Genomic DNA, 12,584 nt, shown 5'->3' with positions numbered 1-12,584 from the left:
TGCCCCACCTGGGGATCTATCTCATATGCAGCCACCAAACCCAGACACTGTTGTGCATGTCAAGAAGTGCATAATAACAGGAACCTGATATAGCTGTCTTCTGAGAGGCTCTGCCAGAGACTTACTGATACAGATGAGGATGCTTGCAGCTTACCATCAGACTGAGCACAAGGACCCCAATGGAGGAGTTAGAGAAAAGACTGAAGGAGCTGAAGGGGTTTGAACATGGGAAGAACAAAAATACCAACCAACAAGAACCACCAGATCTCCCAGGGACTAAACCACCAACCAATCAGTACATGTGGAGGGAAACATGAACCATGGCTCCAGCAGCATATGTAACAGATGATAGCTTTTTCTGGCATCAGCAGGAAGAGAAGTGGGAAGAGAGTGGACCATCCAGGAATGCAGGACAGACTGCCACCTCTGCACACCTCGGGCCACATACCTGGCCCAAGGGGAAACTGTACAGTGCCTTTGGACACAGGGATAGAGGAACAGACAGCCGCTGGTACCTAAGTTCTGGTCTATGCCCAGGACTGAACTGAACTGGCGAAACAGCTCCCTGCACCCAAATCCCATGGGTCTCTCAGAGAAAACTGGACCTTCAGAAGTGTGGTTACTCCTGAGAAGTCAGGGGAGAATGCACTCTGCCAACAGTCCAGACCCTAGAGGGGATCGCATACTGCCAACTGTGCCCACAGGGTGCAAGGACCTACATGAGCAATCAGGGGCAGGACCCTTTGATTCCTGCCTGTACCTAGAACTTGAAGACAGTCTCCAGGAGCGCTGACACAACTGAAATCAGAGCATGTTTTCTCAGGAAAGGCTGAAAGAGAACAGGAAAACTCTACAGGAGTGCTGATGCAGAGGGCTACAGCAGGGTCAAGTCACTCTCAGAAACAGCAAGACAAGCAAACACCAGAGACAACCCAATGGTTAGAAGCAAGCACAGGAACCAAGACTACTTGGCACCATCAGAGCCCAGTTCTCCAACCAAAGAAAATACTGGATATCCAAACACACCAGAAAAGCAAGATTTAGATATAAAGTCACGTTGGTTGGTAATAATGGAGGACTTTAAGAAAGACATAAAGAATTCCCCTAGACAAATGCAGGAAAACACAAATAAACAAGTAGAAGCCCTTAGAAAGGAAACACAAAAATCCCTGAAGAATTATAGGAAAACAAAACCAAACAGGTACGGGAATTGAAAATGGAAATAAAAACAATAAAGAAAGAACAAAGGGAGACAACCCTGGATATAGAAAACCAAAGGAAGAGACAAGGAGCTGTAGATACAAGCATCACCAACAGAATACAAGAGATAGGCGAGGGAATCTCAGGAGCAGAAGATTCCATAGAAAACATTGACAAAACTGTCAATAATGTAAACATAATGTAAAATGCAAAAAGCTCCTAGCCCAAAACATACAGGAAATCCAGGGCACAATAAGAAGATCAAATCTAACGATAATAGGTATAAAAGAAAGTGAAGACTCCCAACTTAAAGGGCCAGTAAATATATTCAACAAAATTATAGAAGAAAACTTCCCTAACCTAAAGAAAGAGATGCCCATAAATATACAAGAGGCCTACAGAACTCCAAATAGACTGGACCAGAAGAGAAATTCCTCTGGTCACATAATAGTTAAAACACCGAATGCACAAAACAAAGAAAAATATTAAAAGCAGTAACATATAAAGGCAGACCTATAAGAATTACACCAGACTTCTCACCAGAGACTATGAAAGCCAGAAGATCCTGGACAGATATCATGCAGACCCTAAGAGAACACAAATGCCGGGTTGGGGATTTAGCTCAGTGGTAGAACACTTGCCTAGCAAGCACAAGGCCCTGGGTTCGGTCCCCAGCTCTGAAAAAAAAGAAAAAAAAAGAAAAAAGAAAAAAAAAAGAGAACACAAATGCCAGCCCAAGTTACTATATCCAGCAAAACTTTTAATTAACATAGATGGAAAAATCAAGATATTCCATGACAAAACCAAATTTACACAGTATCTTTCTACAAATCCATCCTTACAAAGGAAAATTGATGGGAAACTTCAACACAAGGAAAGAAACTACACCGTACAGAAAGCAAGAATATAATTTTCTTCCAATGAAAAACAGAGAGACAAACAAACATAATTCCACCTATAACAGTGAAAATAACAGGAAGCGACAATCACTATTCCTTAATATCTCTCAACAAAAAATGGATTCAATTACCCAATAAAAAGACATAGACTAGCAGACTGGATACGTAAAGAGGAGCCAGCATGTTGCTGCATGCAGGAAACACACCTCAGGCACAAAGACAGACACTACCTCAGAATAAATGGCGGGAAAACAATTTTCCAAGGAAATGACCAGAAGAAACAGGCTGGAGTTGCCATTCTAATATCAAATAAAATTGACTTTCAACCAAAAGTCATTAAAAAACATAAGGAAGGACACTTCATATTCATCAAAGGAAAAATCAAAATGGATGAACTATCAATCCTAAATATCTATGCTCCAAATGCAAGGGCACCTACATTCATAAAAGAAACCTTACTAAAGCTCAAAGCACACATTGCAATTCACACGATAATAGTAGGAGTTTTCAACACACAACTCTCAACAATGGACAGATCATGGAAACAAAAATTAAACAAAGACATAGAGAAACTAAGAGAAGTTATGAAACAAATGAATTGAACAGACATTTATAGAACATTCCATCCTAAAATAAAAGTATATACTTCTGGTTGCTGCCCTCACGGAGAGCTGAAACCGAACCCCGAAGAGTGACTGCAGGCCTGAGACCAGAGGTAAGACCAACTTTTCTCCTTCAAGTGACCTGCCTGTTGGACTCAGGACACACAAAGGCAAAATTCCTCTGGGACTGGACACTTCTGGTTTCTAGCTGGAGCCTGAACCTCACTGATCCCGGCCCACAGCTCCCCGCTCCCAAACCCCGTGAGAAAGAGAGCTCATCGCCCAGACAGGTGGGCACTCCTGAGACTGCAGGGCAGGAGAGACCACCAGTACTGCCCACCCTTGCCCACATCCCTGGCCCAAGAGGAAATTGTATAGGGCCTCTGGTAATAGGAAGATAGGGGAACTCAAGCTGCAGGTCCCCTGTGGTCCAGACCTTGCCGAGATCTGAAGGGATCTGCTCAAACAGGTCCCTGCACCCAAATCCCGTGAGAGGGAGAGCTAGACTTTCAGAGGGGCAGACACGCCTGTGAGGCCAGAGGAGACTACTCTCTGCCCACATTTCTGACTATAGAGGAAAATGCCTAGTGCCATCTGGGTCCCTGTGCACAGGGACCTAAGAAAAGGTGGGGCAGGCCCTTCTGGTTGCTGTCTTCATGGAGAGCTGAAATGCAGCCCCCGAGGAGCGACTTCAGGCCCTAGACCAGAGGTAAGACCAACTTTTCTGGTTTAAGTGACCTGCCTGGTGTACTCAGGACACATGCCCACAGGAACAGCTGATGACCATTAGACAGGAAAGACTACAGCAGAACACTCTGTTCCCATAACTGGCTGAAAAAAAACAGGAAAACAGGTCTATAGCACTCCTGACACACAGGCCTATAGGATGGTCTAGCCTCTGTCAGAAATAGCAGAACAAGGTAACACCAGAGACAACCTGATAGAGAGAGGCAAGCGCAGGAACCCAAGCAACAGAAACCAAGACTACATGGCATCATCGGAGCCCAATTCTCCCACCCAACCAAACACTGAATATTCAAACACACCAGAAAAGCAAGATCTAGATTTAAAATCACATTTGATCATGATGCTGGAGGACTTGAAGAAAGACATAAAGAACTCCCTTAGAGAAATGCAGGAAAACATAAATAAACAAGTAGAAGCCTATAGAGAGGAATCACAAAAATCACTGAAAGAATTCCAGGAAAACACAATCAAACAGGTGAAGGAATTGAAAATGGAAATAGAAGTAATAAAGAAAGCACAAAGGGAAACAACCCTGGATATAGAAAACCAAAGGAAGAGACAAGGAGCCGCAGATACAAGCATCACCAACAGAATACAAGAGATAGAAGAGAGAATCTCAGGAGCCGAAGATTGCATAGAAATCATCGACACAACTGATGAAGATAATGTAAAACAGAAAAAGGTACTGGCCCAAAACATACAGAAAATCCAGGACACAATGAGGGGGTCAAACCTAAGGATAACTGGTATAGAAGAGAGTGAAGACTCCCAGCTCAAAGGACCAGAAAATATCTTCAACAAAATTGTAGAAGAAAACTTCCCTACCCTAAAGAAAGAGATGCCCATAAACATACAAGAAGCCTACAGAACTCCAAATAGATTGGACCAGAAAGGAAACTCCTCCTGTCACATAATAGTCAAAACACCAAATGCACAAAACAAAGAAAGAATATTAAAAGTAGTAAGGGAAAAAGATCAAGTAACATAAAAAGGCAGACCTATAAGAATTACACCAGACTTCTCACCAGAAACTATGAAAGCCAGAAGATCCTGGACAGATGTCATACAGACCCTAAGAGAACACAAATGCCAGCCCAGGTTACTGTATCCTGCAAAACTCTCAATTAACATAGATGGAAAAACCAAGAAATTCCATGACAAAACCAAATGTACACAATATCTTTCTCCAACTCCAGACTTACAAAGGATAATAAATGGTAAAGCCCAAGTAGGCAAGTTACACCCAAAAAAAAAAAAAAAGAAACTAATCACTTTGGAACAAAATGAAGAGAAGACAAGCACACAAACATAATGTCACATCCAAATATGAACATAATAGGAAGCAACTATCACTATTCCTTAATATCTCTCAACATCAATGGACTCAATTCCCCAATAAAAAGACACAGATTAACAAACTGTTTACGAAATGAGTACCCAGCATTTTGCTGCCTATAGGAAACACACCTCAGAGACAAAGACAGACACTACCTCAGAGTAGAAGGCTGGAAAACAACTTTCCAAGCAAATGGTCTGAAGAAACAAGCTGGAGTAGCCATTCTAATATCAAATAAAATCGATCGATTTTCAACCAAAAGTCATCAAAAAAGATAAGTAAGGACACTTAGTATTCATCAAAGGAAAAAATCCACCAAGATGAACTCTCAATCCTAAATATCTATGCTCCAAATACAAGGGCACCTACATACATAAAAGAAACCTTACTAAAGCTCAAAGCACACATTATACCTCACACAATAATAGTAGGGGATTTCAACACCCCACTCTCATCAATAGACAGATCATGGAAACAGAAATTAAGCAGAGAAATAGACAGACTAACAGAAGTCATGAACCAAATGGACTTAACAGATATTTATAGAACATTCTATCCTAAAACAAAGGGATATACCTTCTCAGCACATCATGGAACCTTCTCCAAGATTGCCCATATAATTGGTCACAGAACAGGCCTCAACAGATACAGGAAGATAGAAATAACCACATGCATCCTATCAGATCACCACGCATTAAGACTGGTCTTCAATAACAACAATAATGAAAGAAAGCCCACGTATACATGGAAGTTGAACAATGCTCTAGTCAATGACAACTTGGTCAAGAAAGAAATAAAGAAAGAATTGAAGATTTCTTAGAATTTAATAAAAATGAAGATACAACATTCCCAAACTTATGGGACACAATGAAAGCAGTACTAAAAGGAAAACTCATAACTCTGAGTGCCTACAAAAAGAAACAGGAGATAGCATATGTCAGCAGCTTAACAGCACAGCTAAAAGCTATAGAACAAAAAGAAGCAAATACACCCAGGAGGAGTAGAAGGCAAGAAATAATCAAACTCAGAGCTGACATCATCCAAGTAGAAACAAAAAGGACTATACAAAGAATCAACAAAACCAAGAGCTGGTTCTTTGGGAAAATCAACAAGATAGATAAACCCTTAGCCAGACTAAGCAGAGGTCACAGAGAGTATATCCAAATTAACAAAATTAGAAATGAAAAGGGAGACATATCAACAGAATATGAAGAAATTTTTAAAAATCATCAGATCCTATATTTAGCAAAACTGGAAATCTGGAGGAAATGGACAATTTTGTACACAGATACCAGGTACAAAACTTAAATCAGGAACGAATAAACAATCTAAACAACCCTATAATGCCTAAAGAAATAGAAGCAGTTGTTAAAAGTCTCCCAACCAAAAAGAGCCCAGGTCCAGATGGGTTCAGTGCAGAATTCTATCAGACGGTCATGGATGACCTCATACCAATACTGTGCAAACTATTCCACAAAATTGAAATGGTCAGAGCACTTCCAAATTCCTTCTGTGAAGCCACAATTACTCTTATATCTAAACCACACAAAGACCCAACGAAGAAAGAGAACTTCAGACCAATTTCCCTTATGAATATTGACACAAAAATACTCAATAAAATTCTTGCAAACTGAATCAAAGAACACATCAAAAGGATCATCCATCATGATCAAGTAAGCTTCATCCCAGGGATGCAGGGATGGTTTAATATATGAAAATCCATCAGTGTAATCCACTACATAAACAAACTCAAAGATGAAAACCACATGATCATATCATTAGATGCTGAGAAGGCATTTGACAAAATTTAATACCCCTTCATGATAAAAGTTGTGGAAAGAAGAGGAATTCAAGACCCATATCTAAACATAGTAAAAACAATATACAGCAAACCAGTAGCTAACATTAAACTAAATGGAGAGAAACTTGAAGCAATCCCACTAAAATCAGGGACTAGACAAGGTTTCCCACTCTCTCCCTCCTTATTCAATATAGTACTCAAAGTCCTAGCCAGAGCAATCAGACAGAGAAAGGAGGTCAAAGGGAAGGGAAGAAATCAAAATATCACTACTTGCAGGTGATACGATAGCATGCTTAAGTGACCCCAAAAGTTCCACCAGAGAACTACTTAACCTGATAAACAACTTCAGCAAAGTGTCTGGGTATAAAATTAACTCAAACAAATCAATAGCCTTCCTCTACTCAAAGGATAAACAGGCAGCTGAGAAAGAAATTAAGGAAATGACACCCTTCACAATAGTCCCAAATAATATAAAATACCTTGGTATGACTTTAACCAAGCAAGTGAAAGATCTGTATGTCAAGAACTTCAAGTGTCTGAAGAAAGAAATTGAGGAAGATCTCAGAAGATGGAAAGATGTTCCATGCTCACGGATTGGCAGGATTAATATAGTAAAGATGGCCATTTAGCGAAGAGCAATCTACAGTTTCAATGCAATCCCTATCAAAATTCCTACTCAATTCTTTATAAAGATAGAAAGAGCAATTTGCAAATTCATCTGGAATAACAAAAAACCCAGGATAGCAAAAACTATACTAAACAATAAAAGAACTTCTGGGGGAAATCACTATCCGTGACCTCGAGCTATAGTCATAAAAACTGTATGATATTGGTACAAAGACAGGCAGATAGACCAGTGGAATAGAATTGAAGACCCAGAAATGAACCCACACACCTATGATCACTTGATTTTTGACAAAGGAGCTAAAATCACCCAATGATTCAAAGATAGCATTTTCAACAAATGGTGCTCATTAGACTGGAGGTCAGCATGTAGAAAAATGCAAATTGATTCATTCTTATCACCATGTACAAAACTTAAGTCCAAATGGATCAAGGAACTCCACATCAAACCAGATACACTCAAACTAATAGAAGAAAGAGTGGGGAAGAATTTCGAACACGTGGACACTGGGAAATTTTTCCTGAACAAAACACCCATGGCTCATGCTGTAAGATCAAGAATTGACAAATAGGAGCTCATAAAACTGTAAAACTTCTGTAAGGCAAAAGACACTGTCATTAGGACAAAACAGCAACCAACATATTGGGAAAAGATCTTTACCAATCCTACATCTGATAGAGGGCTAATATCCAAAATATACAAAGAACTCAAGAAGTTAGACTCCAGAGATCCAAATAACCCTATTAAAATGGGGTACAGAGGTAAACAAAGAATTCACAGCTGAGAATTATCTAATGGCCAAAAAGCACCTAAAGAAATGTTCAACATCCTTAGTAATCAGGGAATTGCAAATCAAAACAACCCTGAGATTCCACCTCACACCAGTCAGAATGGCTAAGATAAAAAACTCAGGTGACAGCAGATGCTGGCGAGGATGTGGAGAAAGAGTAACACTCCTCCATTGTTGGTGGCATTGCAAACTGGTACAACCACTCTGGAAATCAGTCTGGAGGTTCCTCAGAATATTGGACATTACACTAACTGAGGATCCAGCTATACCTCTCTTGGGCCTTTTCCCAAAAGATGTTCCAACATACAACAAAGACACATGCTACACTATGTTCATAGCAGCCTTATTTATAATAGCCAGAAGCTGGAAAGAACCAAGATGCCCTTCAACAGAAGAATGAATTCAAAAAATGTGGTACATCTACACAATGGAGTACTACTCAGCTATCAAAAACAATGACTTCATGAAATTCATAGGCAAATGGAATGAACTAAAAAATATTATCCTGAGTGAGGTTACTCAATCACAGAAAGGCACACTTGGTATGCACTCATCGATAAGTGGATGTTAGCCAAAAAGCTCAAATTACCCAAGATGCAATCTATAGATCACAGGAAGCTCAAGAAGAAGGATGACCAAAATGCAGATGCTCCAACTCCTTCTTCAAAGGAGGAAAAAACATCCATAGGAGGGGATGTGGAAGCAAAGTTTAGAGCAGTGACTCAAGGAATGGCCATTCAGAGCCTGACAGACATGTGACCCATATATATCTCCACCAAAACTAGAAAAGATTAATGAAGCTAGAAAATGCATACTGAAAGGAATGGGATATAGATCTCTCCTGAGAGACACATCCAGAGCATGTCCAATACAGAGGTCAATGCTAGCAGCAAACCACCAAACTGAGAATAGGACCCCTTGGGGGGAATTAGAGGAAGCATTGAAAGAGCTGAAGGGGCTTGCAACCCCATAAAAACAACAACACCAACCAACCAGAGCTTCCAGGGACTAAACCACCACCAAAATACTGGTGACTTGGACTGACCCAGGGCTCCAACTGCAGAGAATAACCTTATTGGGGCACCAGGGGAAGGGGAAGCACTTGGTCCTGCCAAGGTTGGACCCCCAGTGCAGGGGAATATGGGGGATGAATAGGAGGAATACCTACATGGAGGAGGATGAGGGGAGGGAATGAGGGCTTATGGACAGGAAACCAGGAAGGGGAATAACGTTTGAAATATAAGTAAAGAAATATATCTAATAATTTTTTTAAAAAAATAGGAAGAGAAGTTCCTGGTCCTGGGAAGGCTCATTTCCCCAGTGTAGGGGAATACCTGGGTGTCAAGATAGGAGTCGGTGGGTCGGAGGAAGTGGATGAAAATAGGATCATATTCATGGAAGAAGGGAGAAAGGGGAAAGAAGGGTGGGAGAAGGGAAAAGGGGGATAACATTTGAAATGGAAATATATAAAATATCCAATAAAACAAAAAGAAAAACATCTTCCTTGGATTGCTTTGCTGGCCTTGGGGTCAAGAAGAGGTAACACAGACCCTTTTGTGGGTGTTTGGCTTGCATGCATGTATGTGCATCACATGCATGCCTCTTGCCCATGGAGATCAGAAGAGGATGTCAGATCTCTTGGATATGGTGTTACGGATGGTTGTCAGGTACTATGTAGGTACTGGGAATAAATACATGGTCGTTTGAAAAGACAATCACTGCTCTTACCTCTGGTCCACTCCTCTAGATCAGATGCTTAAGTGCACTTTATTTCTATCAATATAGTAAGTTATTGCAGTGTAAACTACTAGAGTTTATCAGCTCCTGTGCTCAACAAAGTGGAAGAGAGTTTTACTAATTTTTGAGCCATGCCAGGCTGATGACAGGGTGACTGAAAGTTCTTTTATGTGAGGATCCTCATTCAGAGAATTCACAGTGTCAGAGAAATAGACTGCATAAAGTAACCCAAAAAATGATAAGCAAGAACAAACACAGCAGGAGGAACCAGAACCTTGATATGCAATGATATATTTCCAAAATATCCAGTTTTCAACAAATGAAAGGTTGCAAGAAACAGACTTTACATGCATATATATGTATGACCTTTATAGCAGAAGGACAGGAAAGAAAGAGCAGAATCTATCTTTAACAAAAATATCTCCAAGAAGCCATTGTATACATGTTAGCAGATGGAAAGACGAACAATATTGAAGAAGTAAACAAAAATATGAAAACAATGTCAAATCAAATATGGAATAAATAGCCAAAAAATTACAGGTAAATGGTAAATGGAAATTCTGAATTGGAAAGTAAACAATGGATATAAAGTGTTCACTAAATGGGCTCTACAAATATGAACAGATCAATAAATAATGGGAAAATTTTCAAATAGTCATATAGAGATTTTGGAAGTTGAAAAAAAGTAAATAGAATCAGGATAGGTCATGTGTAGACAATGGTATAATCACAAATATATAAAGTAAGGATTTTTAGGGAACAGAAAGGAAATACTGACTGAAAAGTCATTTTACAAAATGACCTATGAATATAGGAAGCTCAATTGATTATAATTAGATTTATAATTCCATCACAAATACAGTGGAGAGTAATATTAAATCTGTTGAAAGTAAAAGATGATGAGATACAACAGAAGAATAGATACAGAAAGGGTGGTGCATTTACACAATGGAGTACTACTCAACTATTAAAAACAATGTTTTCATGATTCATAGGTAAATGGATAGAACTAGAAAATATCATCCTGAGTGAGGTAATCCAATCACATAAAAAAACCACACTTGCTATGCACTCACTGATAAGTGGATATTAGCCGAAAAGCTTGGATTACCTAATATACAATGCAGGGACCACATGAAGCTCAAGAAGAAGGATGACCAAAGTGTAGATGCTTCAGTACTTCTTAAAAGGGGGAACAAAAACATTTATGGGAGGAGATATGGACACGAAGTTTGGAGCAGAGACTGAAGGGATGGCCATTCAAAGCCTGCCCCACTTAGGGATCCAGTCCACATACACACAGCCACAAAACTCAGAAAGTATTGTTGATGCCAAGACTTGCATGCTGACTGGAGCCTGATATACCTGTCTCCTGAAAGGCTCTACCAGAGCATGACAAATGACGAATACAAAGGGGAATGCTTGCTACCAACAATTGAGCTGAGAATAGGATTCCCATTGGAGGAGTTAGAGAAAGGGTTGAAGGAGCTGAAGGGGCTTGCACCTCATAAGAAAAACAACACGAACCAACTACAGGTCCCAGGGACTAAACCACCATCCAAGGAGTACACATGGACAGATCCGTGGCTCCATCTGCATATGTAGTAGAGGATGGCCTTGTTGGGCACCAATGGGAAGAGAAACTCTTGGTCCTGCCAAGGCTGGACACCACAGTGAAGGGGAATGTAAGGGCAGTGAGGCGGGAGGGTTGTGGTTGGGGATGCAAAGCACCCTCACAGAATGGCAACACACCTTAGAGCAGAGGTAAGACTAACTCTTGTGCTTTGAGCTACCCTCCTGGTGGCCTCAGGACACACAAAGGGAGGAGCAGTCTGGGACAGTACACTTCTGAATTTTGCCTACACCCACACCTGAACTGGTCCCACAGCTCTCTGTATCCAAATCCCGTGGGAGAGAGAGCTGGGCTCTCAGAAATGAGGACAATTCCTGAGAGCTCAGGGGAAACCACCACTTCTGCTCACATTCCTGGCCAAAGAGGAACCTGCCTAGTGCCCTCTTGATACAGGAACCTAGGAACAGTCAGGAACAGAACACTTTCCGTGTCTGCCTAAGCCCAGAGCTGAAAACCAGTCTCCAGGAACGGTGACACACTTGAGAGTAGAGGTAGGACCAAATCGTCTGCTCCAAGTGACGTGCCTGGATGTTTCAGGACACACAAACCCAGGAGCAGCTCTCTGTTCCCAGATCTGGCTGAAAGAAAATAGGTCTACAGGAATGCTGACACACAGGCTTACAGGAGGGTCAAGCCACTCTCAGAGACTGCAAGAAAAGCTAACACCAGAGACAACCTGATGGTGAGAGACAAGCTCAGGAGCCTAAACAACAGAAACCAAGATTACTTGGCATCATCAGAGTCCAGTTTTCCCACCAAAGCAAATACTGGATTTCCAAACACATAAGAAAAGCAAGATTTTTGATTTAAAGTCACATCTCATGATGATGACAGAGGACTTTAAGAAGGACATAAATAACTCCCTTAAAGAAATACAGGACAACCCAGGTAAATAAGTAGACCTTTTTTTATGTTCATAACAGCCTTAGTTACTTTTTCCATTTTTATTAAATTAGGTTTTTCTTATTTACATTTCAAATGTTATTCCCTTACCTGGTTTGCTGTCCATTAGCCCCCTAACCCTTCTATATGGGTGTTTCCCTCCCCATCCAACACCAATTACCACCCCACCCAACAGTCCCCTACACCAGGGGTCCAACATTGGCAGGACCAAGGACTTTCCATTCCACTGGTGTCCCAACAAGTCTATTCATTGCTACATATGCAGTTGGAGCCCAGGGTCAATCCATGTACAGTCTTTGGGCAGTGGTTTA

The sequence above is a fragment of the Rattus norvegicus genome, chromosome 10, assembly GCF_036323735.1.
Source record: "Rattus norvegicus strain BN/NHsdMcwi chromosome 10, GRCr8, whole genome shotgun sequence".
NCBI classification, from domain to species: Eukaryota; Metazoa; Chordata; class Mammalia; order Rodentia; family Muridae; genus Rattus; species Rattus norvegicus.
Note: the sequence above shows the minus strand (reverse complement) of the source record.